This window comes from Pleuronectes platessa, chromosome 11 (genome assembly GCF_947347685.1).
Source record: "Pleuronectes platessa chromosome 11, fPlePla1.1, whole genome shotgun sequence".
NCBI classification, from domain to species: domain Eukaryota; kingdom Metazoa; phylum Chordata; class Actinopteri; order Pleuronectiformes; family Pleuronectidae; genus Pleuronectes; species Pleuronectes platessa.
In genome coordinates this window covers 18113716-18125105 of record NC_070636.1, presented here as the reverse complement: position 1 = coordinate 18125105, position 11390 = coordinate 18113716, and positions in this window count along the sequence as shown.

The following is an 11390-nucleotide window of genomic DNA, read 5'->3' as shown; positions in this document are numbered from 1 at the left end:
CCATCTGTCTATCTATCTATCTATCTATCTATCTATCTATCTATCTATCTATCTATCTATCTATCTGTCTGTCTGTCTGTCTATCTATCTATCTATCTATCTATCTATCTATCTATCTATCTATCTATCTATCTATCTATCTATCTATCTATCTATCTATCTATCTATCTATCCATCCATCCATCCATCCATCCATCCATCCATCCATCCATCCATCCATCCATCTATCTATCTATCTATCTATCTATCTATCTATCTATCTATCTATCTATCTATCTATCTATCTATCTATCTATCTATCTATCTATCTATCTATCTATCTATCTATCTATCTATTTATCTATCTATCTATCTATCTATCTATCTATCTATCTATCTATCTATCTATCTATCTATCTATCTATCTATCTATCTATCTATCTATCTATCTATCTATCTATCTATCTATCTATCTATCTATCTATCTATCTCTCTATCGATCGATCTATCTATCTATCTATCTATCTCTCTATCGATCGATCTATCTATATGACTTTTCTCCTCCTCTCCACAGCTGTCTTGGCCTCAGCTCTCTTCGGGGAAAAGGGAAGTAATTACACAATGCAATGAAAAACCAATAACACTTGGTTATGGCCGTCCACTGGGTTGGATTACGCTGTTTGGCTGGTGGGCGTGCTCCGAGGGGGCTAACTCTTTGAGAATTTGTTATTACATTTTGGCCCACTCTGTGTGCCAGTGGAGAAGAAATACTGTACCATCTGCACTTTTCTGCAGAGCTCCCTCTGTGATCTGGCATCAGCTGCAAATCATTGTCTAAGTGGGAAAAGATGGACTCACATGGGCCATGTTATGTTTTTAAAGCTCTCAACAGCTGCAAGGTAGATGCTAAGTGCTCTTTTTTTTTTACTTCACTCATGTAACACGACCTGGAGATGACTAGGAAGTCTATCATACTGGATGATTTCATAATTTAAAATGTATCTCCGATGATAATGTTCAGTACACATGGAGCAGTTTAGTTTTTATGTTGAGGCACAGAGTTTGGTTCTGGAGGTCAAAGTGGTCAATTGATGCAGCGGCGGCTTTTTAATACCCCCCCGAGACAAAAAGCGCCTGTATAAAACTGTTAAACATAATTTAATTATATGACAATATTTTAAACATACAATGCTCCTGGTAGACCGTAAGCAGCTGTGAGAATTCAATATAAGTTGTTTTCAAATTGTATTCAGTTAATTCTGCCTTACAGCTTTTAGAGTCAATAGGTTTTGATTTTTTGATTTTTCTGATGTAATTGATTTTTAGTACGTTCAACGTCACTGAGTTACTTCCGCTGTGAGCTGACCGGCTTTAGGGGAACTGCTGCAAATCTGGTGAGTTCTTTACAAAAACACCCCAACAAATAAAAAAACAGGCGATGGAACATTCTGTTGTGATGAGGACGAGCTTACAGAGGTACAGAGCACAACGACTGGGGTGTGAGAGATAAAACTTCTCTCTGAATTGTGCTTTATGATGTCTTTGTTGAGTCTTAATTCTAAGTTGGAGTTCCATACAAGGAAGACTGTGTTCCACTGCAGACCTGCAGAGCACGTTTACAATGATTTTAGTTAATCATCAGTTAATCTTACTTGAACTAGAGATTAGTTGCCATAATCATGTTTTTATTTCTAACCTGCAACATAGTTACAGATAGTGTAGATAATAAGAACAAAAATGTTGCCATAATTTAGGGATTTTGCAGAATCATCCACTCTTGAGGTTCTTTTTTAGAGAAATAATTGGCTACTATGCCATAATTCATCTGATTACAACTGATACAAGCACGATAATTGCATTAAAATTAAATCATTAGATGTATGCAATTGTTAACCTTTGTGTAGCTTTGCATAACAAACATGAACTTAACATGTTATTCGCATCTCAAAAGACTGATACCAGACTGACAGGAGCATGATATGTCATCGCTTGTTAAGTCAATATACGTTAACACCTGAGGCGTCACAGAGAATGATTGATGAGTCCAACTTCAGACCGTTTAATTGTTCCACCTGCTCCTCGACTTCTCTGTGTGTTGCTGCCTCAGGACAAGTTGTTCAGGTGACGTACTGCAGGTCATGTAACCTTGTGGTTACACTAACAGGATTTTGTCTCCTCCAGGACTTTGTCTGCTCCAGGATATGAAACTAAAACCTGTCAGACTCCATTTGTTTTGCCTGTTGATGCATGGGTATACTTTCTTTCAACAAAATCAAAAACACTGATCATCAATCATTCTAACACGACAAAAAGTGAAACCTCATAAACTATTTTCAGTTGGGCTCTAATTGCACTTTATGTTAAACTGGAACTGAACACATACGCAAAATATGCTACTGCCTTATCTATCCAGCAGCAGAGTTGCATGGTGGAACATGCAGAGCTAGAACAAACATTCTCTACTCAAATAAATTAAGATTCAACTCCTGTAAGTGCAAAAGGACAAGCTCTGAAAGGTACTCAAAGTTTACTGACTGTATCTTTGCAAAACAAACTCAAAGACTTGTGTCACATTAATATAGTTCCAAGACAATTTAACTTAAATAACTCAACACTATACTTAAAACAGGTTAAGATTTGTGAGCATGACAAATCACCCAACGGGCAAAGAGTACTATGTAATGAGTTTTTAGAATTTTAATTGAAATAAGGCCGCAAGGATAGGGAATGTTATGTGGCTTTGTTATCAGCTGATTCTTCACTTTCTTCGATGTGGTTACTCCTTACGTATGCTGTGCGTTATATAGATATTCAACTAGGAAATCGTCTTTTCTGTGTTGTTGTCCCATCCATTGAGGTTGAAATGTGTCTTGAAGCTGGGAAGATGACGCTCAAAGATGCACAGTAAAGAAACTGCAGGAAGTAGAAAGTAAAGATATTTGTGTTAAAATGTAAGGAGGAAAAGGAAGATCACTTAAGTAAAGAACATTACCTGAAAAATCTACTTACCTGTACTTCATAATACATACTTTCCATACATGGGAATATGTTTACAGAGCTAAACACAATTCCTACAATCAACAGTATGTTCAGTACTTTTTTCATATAAATCAGAAAAAATGTGGTGCAGAGACAGCTGTCTGTGTCTGGGAAACTGTAAGAAAGCGACACATTTTTCTCTGGCTTTAGTTAGAGAGAGGCTAGGCGATTTAATCCTTAAGTGCATACAATTAATTTGGTGTTCCTTGACTCCCTGGCTCAGAGTGTAGGGCCATATGGCACAGCTGGCCACTGGAAGACCCAGCTTCAGGCCAGACGTGAAGCAGAGTAGAGAACAAGTTGACCACTGCAACACCATTGCAACAATCTGAATAAGACTACACACAAACTACAGCATTTTCAAACAAAAATGATCTTTGTCCACACATTTTGGCTCTGTACAGTGCCTTGCATAAGTATTCACCCCCCTTGGACTTTTTCCCATTATGTACTGTTACTAACTGGAATTCAAATAGACATAAATAAACTTTTTCCCGTTTGATCAACAAAACATGCATAGTACTTTGGAGGTGCAAAATAAATTTTATTGTGACACAAACAATAATGAGAACAAAAAAGTTGACATCTGTTGGGTGCATAAGTATTCACCCCCCTGTGTCAATACTTGGTAGAACCCCCTTTCGCTGCAATTACAGCTGCAGGTCTTTTGGGGTATGTCTCTACCAGCTTTGCACATCTAGAGATGGAAAGGTTTGTCCATTCTTCTTGGCAAAAAAGATGAAGCTCAGTCAGATTGGATGGAGACCGTCTGTGAACCGCAATCTTCAAGTCTTGCCATAGATTCTCTATTGGATTGAGGTCTGGGCTTTGACTGGGCCATTTTAAGACATTAACATTCTTTAATCCAAACCATTCCTTTGTAGCTCTGGCTGTATGTTTAGGGTCATTGTCCTGCTGGAAGATGAACCTCCGCCCCAGTCTCAAGTCTTTTGCAGACTGCATCAGATTTTCTTCAAGGATTTCCCTGTATTTGTCTCCATCCATCTTTCCCTCTATTCTGACCAGTTTCCCTGTACCTGCTGAAGAGAAGCATCCCCACAGCATGATGCTACCACCACCATGTTTCACTGTTGGGATGGTGTGCTCAGGGTGATGGGCAGTGTTGGGTTTTCGCCACACATAGCGTTTTGCATTGAGGCCAAAAAGTTCAATTTTGGTCTCATCTGACCAGAGCACCTTCTTCCACATGTTTGCTGTGTCTCCCACATGGCTTCTGGCAAACTCCAAACGGGATTTTTTATGGATCCCTTTCAACAATGGCTTTCTTCTTGCCACTCTTCCATAAAGGCCAGATTTGTGGAGTAGACGACTAATAGTTGTCCTGTGGACAGATTCTCCCACCTCAGCTGTGGATCTCTGCAACTCCTCCAGAGTAGCCATGGGCCTCCTGGTTGCTTCTCTGATTCATTTTCTCCTTGTCCGACTCTTCAGTTTGGGTGGACGGCCTCCTCTTGGTAGGTTTGCGGTTGTGCCATATTCTTTCCATTTTCTTATGATGGATTTTATGGTGCTCAGAGAGATGTTCAAAGCTCTGGATATTTTTTTATAACCTAACCCTGCTTCATATTTCTCCACAACTTTATCCCTGACCTGTTTGGTGAGCTCCTTGGTCTTCATGATGCTGTTTGTTCAGTAATGATCTCCAACAAACTCTGAGTCCGTCACAGAACAGGTGTATTTATACTGAGATTAAATTGCAGACAGGTGGACCCTATTTACTAATTATGTGACTTGCAAATGTGACTTGTGAATGCAATTGGTCGCACCAGATCTTTGTTAGGGGTTTCACAGTAAAGGGGGTGAATACATATGCACTCAACACTTTTCAGATTTGTATTTGTAAATAATTGTGAAATCCATGTAATATTTCCCCCCACTTCCAAATGATGCACTATTTTGTGTTGGTCCATTACATAAACTCACGATAAAATAAATTTTAATCTGTGGTTATACCATGACAAAATGTAGAAAAGTCCAAAGGGGGTGAATACTTATGCAAGGCACTGTATCAGTTTGAATCCATGTCCATACTAAAACCCCTGAAAATACATATCACGTGACCACTCAGTTAAACTGGGCATTTGCAGGCCGGTGTTAAGAATTGCTTGAATAGTAGCTCATCTACGCATTTAAGCAGTTGTATCATTGTAAAATTCAGAATTTAACTGTACAACAGCTGTTACCAAAGACAACAGGGCTACTTGTAACTGATGATCAATGTTGTGTTAAACACTGGTAGCCGAGGCTAATGCTGGTTGTTTTCTTCTGGAAAGAGATCATGTGATAATCAGTGAAGGAGACGTTGTGACCCCAAAAAAAGACCCAAGGAGTGACCATGTCTGTTTCTGCTGGTCCAGTCTAAAATCTTACCCTGGAGTTTTTAGACTAAAACTCTTATAGCAGTTGTATCCATTGCAGATTTGAGGCCTTTTCAAACAAAAACATGGTAGTGTGGATACAGCAACAGTCTAAATGAATAGCCTGAAAATCGGGACTGACACCTTGTTCTGTCACAAATGTACCGGCATCTTCTCTTGCCATTGTTTGTGATTGACACTCATCGATTCCACTACTTCACTTGTGTCCAGCTTATTTCAGTTGTCCCCGTTCTCATATCACAGAATATATACGACAATCTGGAGATTTGATGCAGTCCAGCCTCGGTTTGACACACTGTGACTCACACATAGTGACAGTTGACACCTGACATCAGGGCTGGAGGGAAATACTGGTGACATTCTGGTGTCCCTGCTGCTCCACTCGGGGCAAATCAGCGGACGCCTTATCTTGAAACTGCAGAAAACTCAGCTGTCGAAGCATTTTCACCGACACTTTCCAGCATTATTAGGTTTTGTTTAGCAGCAATAGGCTTACTTTCTATCATACCTACTGATTCCACAAACATCTGTCTGTATGTAGAGCACATTCAAGAACCGTTCATCTGTGTATGGCCCAGGAAAGTGCAGTGTTGAATTTGGTCTGATTTGGACCTGCTCAATATTAATAAACAGGTGACCAGCGCTTTGTATCCGCAGTGTGTGCGAGGCAGTGATCCGCCAGTCTTCGGGACGAGTTGAATCTTCTTCCTTGTCCTCGGATAAACTACAGTAGCCGTCAGCAACTGGGTAAAACCGTAGCTCAAAATAGCCCCCAGATCATTTAGATAATCTGTTCATTTTTATTATAATCTTCATTGCAGATAAACCTGTTAGCATGAACGCAAAGTTTTCCAACTTCACTCCACCACAGATTGTTCTGCACACAACATCCAGCTCACAAACAATCAAAAGTGACAGTATATTGTTTAACTGTTTAAAGAATAATTCTAAAGAATATCCGGAGCTTATCAAAGATGCATCAATCTCTAAATTATAAGTATTATATACGATATGGATAGGGGAGTTAAAACAGAGCATTTCATCTGTGTGGCATGCGTAGAACAGGCACTGCACAGTTTCCATGGTTGTTCATTTTATCACCACTCTCCAATGCATCACAGCCTACTGAAGACTCCTCCAGTTGGAATTAGTGTTATATATATAGAGAGACGTTTTGTTCTGGGATATCAAGAAGAGGTGCTACAGAGACACACGTCAGAGCGTCGCTACACAACACGACCCTCCCACCATCCTCCCGTGGTTGCTCCTGGCAACATTCTTTCCTGTGAATGTGAGGAGAGTGAGAGATGGTGCCGGCTGTCTGGGACCATGACGGAGTGAACAGGCTACACCCCCAGATACAATGCAATTATCCGCAGCATCATCTCGTCCCGCGAGGAGGCGTGAGGATGGTAAATGGAGTGTGCTATAGTTGTATCTCATCATCGATCAGGTGGATAATGCCGGCTGCTTAAAGACACTGTCACGTTTGCCCATGAATGGAAAGTTGAGATATGAGACGCTGTGCCATTGCATTTATCAGTCTATACATATGTCTCTCTTGGGTCATTTAATAAGACTGAACAATTCGATGCATTTTTCCTCCGCTGTCTTCTGGATCAGCGAAGCCCCTCTTTGCTCTTATGTACAACATAAATGATCTCATTAACTCATCTTTTGTTGCGAATGAGATTTCCTCCCTCTATCCAAACCTCGTTCAATCACTTTCTCTCTCTTCATCCCATTCTCCTCTGCAAGCAATCTAAAGCGCTCCTCTGGGACGCCGGCTCTGCTGTAATTCAGGAGTAGATTAACAGGAGATATGGTATCTGTAGGCAGCAGGCCTGACAGGGAGAGACGGCACTGGAGAGACAATGAGAGGGAGAGAATGAAAGAGAAAAGAAAGACAAAGAAGCAGTGATTAGTGTCTGCGGAACTCCTGGTATAGTAAAGCAGAGGTGGATCAGATAAAGACGAGAGGGAGAGATGGACACAAAGAGGAAAGACACAGACATCAATAGCTTCAGACAGACAGTCTTTGTCATTGGCCCACAGGGACAAAGTTACACCAGAGCTGCTCAGTTCATCTCAGTCTTAAAGACTCTCTGTTAATCAGATGACAGCATTCAGTTTCTCCTGGAGGGGATCCAGACGTCCCGGCCCCGGCGGCGTGTGCATCACAAGGTCCGCATTGTGATAAAAAGACCCAAACATCATATGACAATAATTGATATCACAGACCAACATCAAAATTTGACATGCCCTAAAATAAACAGCGTTCTATCTTTTCTTTCTTAATCTAAGAAGAGCTTCTTTGTTGACCCATTATACAAACAAAATTAACAGGGGTGAATAAAGAACCTCCTTAGGGGACAACATGACCATGTATATATATAGTTTCACTGAGTTTAGTTTGTTCCAATTTCACAAACTCCCTTCAGTGCTGTGTTAACGATAAAGGTTCCGTGTCAAGGACCCTGTGGCCCCTAGTGGTGAAGCGGAAGATTGAAAACAATTGAATATTTGTCACCGCACCCCTTTCCGAGTGTTAAGAATCAGAGAAAACATTTAAGAAAACAGTAGCTTTCAGGTGATGTACAAACACGAAAGACCGTCTTTGGATCCAGTGTTTGGTTTGTCCACTCTGGGTTGCTGTAGAAATACAGTGATACAAGATGGCTGACTCCATGGAAGAGGACCTGCTCACAAAGTGGCTATACAGGGCTCATTCTAAGATAGTGAAACCAAGGAAGTAATTCTCTAATGCAAACCTAATGAATATAAATAAATGAATGAATATCGTATTCAGGTTCTGCTGAAAGTTGCCATTAAATCTTAAATTGTTCATCCAAAAAATGAAAATTCCTTCATTATCCGCTCACTACTATGCCCATGGAGGGGTGGGTGAAGTGTTTGGGAAGAAATTTTGATTTCTCCCACTTCATCCCCCCCTCCAGTGGCATAGTGCTGAGAACATAATGCATTTACATTTTTGGGGGAGCTATCCCTTTAAGCAGTGTGGTGAATTTATACATCCAATTGAACACTTAGTTTATATACAGTTCATGTCTTACTCCTACTGCTGCTGTGTTCCACACTAACGAGCTGCCAATGTCCATAAAGAACTGTATGCGCCAAATAGCACCATGTATAGTATAAATAGAACTGCATGCATCAGAGTTGATCTTTGGACAATGGATCATCCTTAAACATGAAACATTTCTAAATCCAAGAAAAAAGAGTCTAAGATAAAAAAAAAGGTAAAGATAAAGATGGTAATAAGGAATGATGAGACTAAATGATAAGCTAAACAAATTGATGTGCAGGGATGCAACGTTTTACCTCGGCTTATTTATTTGTGCTGCTGAGCGAAATAAAACTTTCCGTACACAGAAATCAACTTAAGGACGGAGTTAAACTAAATGGAAATTCAGTCTAATTATACGGCTCCAGTTATGAATGGCATGACCATTAAACCGGCGAGGTGCACCCACTGAGTTTGCTCAGGTGCAGTCGTTTTTTTGTCAGCAGACTCCCACCGCTCCACCTACAGCCTCATCACACAACCATGAAACCTCCCCCTGCCTGGCTCAAAGCGGATCACCCTGCCGGCCCTGCTCCACCACCACCACCACCATCCCTCTGCACTTTGCAGCCCTGTGTGTCTCAGACAGCCGGGGAGGCAGGAACAGTCGGAGAACGGGCTCTTCTGGCCCCGTCCCAGCGCACTGCAGCACGGCTCGGCTCCAAGATCTTCATCATCCCTGGGGGGTTAAAAGGCAAGAATGTTGAAGTGGACACCAGTGGCAAAAACCCCGGTGGCTTGTTTTTGCTGTGGTCATCAAACATTAGACAACATGTGGGGCGGAGCTGGGCGTAGGAAACCGACTCATATTTCCATACAACTTGATATACGAGTTTGATCCACTGCAGTGTCTGTTTGATATTGATATGCACGGCAACGCATTCAACCAGCGTCTGTACCGGATCAATACTTAAACATTTCAAATCTTCACATCAAAATTCATCAAAATTCTGATACATGATATCAGTAATACAAACACACAGCGTCAGGATGAGTGTCAATATTCAGCAGTAATGTGATGAGGCTCAAACATGCTACCACTGTCCAGACCTCACCATAACGTGATAACACACTCTCTGCCCCAACAGGCGGCAGCCTCTCCCCTCCACTCTCTCTTTCTCTCTCCCTCGTTTTCATGGATGCGGAGGGGAGTGGGGGGGGGGCACACACACACACACCCCAGTAACAGGTTTGATTGGAAAGCATCTAGCCCCTGGCAACCAATCCCCCTGCAGTACCCCTACCACACACACACAAACACACACACACACACACAGACACACACACAGGGTTTCCGTGGCAACTGTAGTGCAGGGGGTAGACAGAATGATTTGGTCTACAGAGCGAGCCAGACTATGATGACGAGGGGGACGAGGCCTCCACCCGAGTGCAGGGGGTGGGGGGCTGGGCATCACTGGTCCATGGTGGAGAGAAAAGAGTCGGAGGGAGATAGAGGAGACATGTCAGACTCAATGATACCTCTTTTACACCAAAATCCGCAGGTATACACAAGTTTTTTAAAACGCGGTTAACCCGCTTTAAAAAGATGACTGACAGTAGAGGAGTTTGTCTTTCCGTTTTTTTTACCATTGCGTCACGTTTGACGTCACAAATGCGACGTGCTCTCGCCCCTTGATGCCTTGCCAAATTAGCGCATTAGCCAGGTGTCACGAGTGAATGCTGCTGGTGTCCGGTATCCAGATGTTAGTGGGAGTTGACCAGTGGGACAAGGGTCTTCAGAGAATGATTTGTGAACAGTTTGAATGGAAGAATACATTCATATCTACTGAATTCATTGCTTTAGGCTGCTGAGCTGCAAACTGAGGTCTGACGTCTGAAATGATTAAATTAACAATGGTTATATGACAGTGGAGTAAACAACCCATGTAGCAAACGTGTCTGCAAACTTTCTTCTCACGTGGTAAATATCTGCATTTCAGTGTCTCCTCTCTGTGTTGGATGACGTCAGGATTCACTGGGTTGTTGCCTCGTCCATCTCACAGTCTGCGTTGCTGTTGGTTTTAATCACTGCTCTTTCTTTTATATTGTGAACATGTGATTTAAAAAACCGACGTGATAGCTTCTAGACTTTCTGGCTGTCTGGCTCGTTCTACTTGGAGCCGGATGTAACGCAGCTTCCAAAAACTGGGCTTTTGGGAGATTACCAACTCTGAACCAGTTCTCTCTGGTTACTGGAATGGGATTAACTGCTGCTGCTGCTGTGTGTATATATACATGTACGGGTGTGTGTGTACGGGTGTGTGTGTGTACGTGTATGTGTGTGTGTCTGTGTGTGTGTGTGTGTGTGTGTGTGTGTGTGTGTGTGTGCATGTTTATGCATCCATGCATCCATGCAGCTATGTGCATGTGTGAAAAAATAAGAGAAAGTGTGGCAGAAAGAGAGGGACACAGAGAGAGCAAGAATATGTGTGTTTGTGCTCTCCCGGCATCCCTTGTTGTCTGGCCTGATAAACGTGGCTTAGCCCAGAATCGCCTGTTTAATCTTGCCGCCATTTTGTCGTCTGGTGGCGTGTATGGCTCTCCGCCGGTCTCTCTCTCATGGAAGTCGAACAGCAGCAGGCTTAAATTCCCCCCCAGAATGGTTACCATAGCAACACAGACAGAGGTTTATCAGTGGCTGCATGGTGGTGGCTGATGCCCTGCGATGTGGCTCGTCGTGGATTTTGAGATGCAGGGGGGGGGGGATGGAGGACGGGGAGGGCCGAGGTAAGGGAGGGAGGGCCGGCGCTGTCAGCCACACCTTGACGAGGAGGACGGTGAACGGAGCTTGATCCAAGATTCAAGTTGTAAATTCAAAGAACACTTTCTGAAATTTAGCAGCACAACAGTCTGCTTGCGTGTGTGTGTGTGTGTGTGTGTGTGTGTGT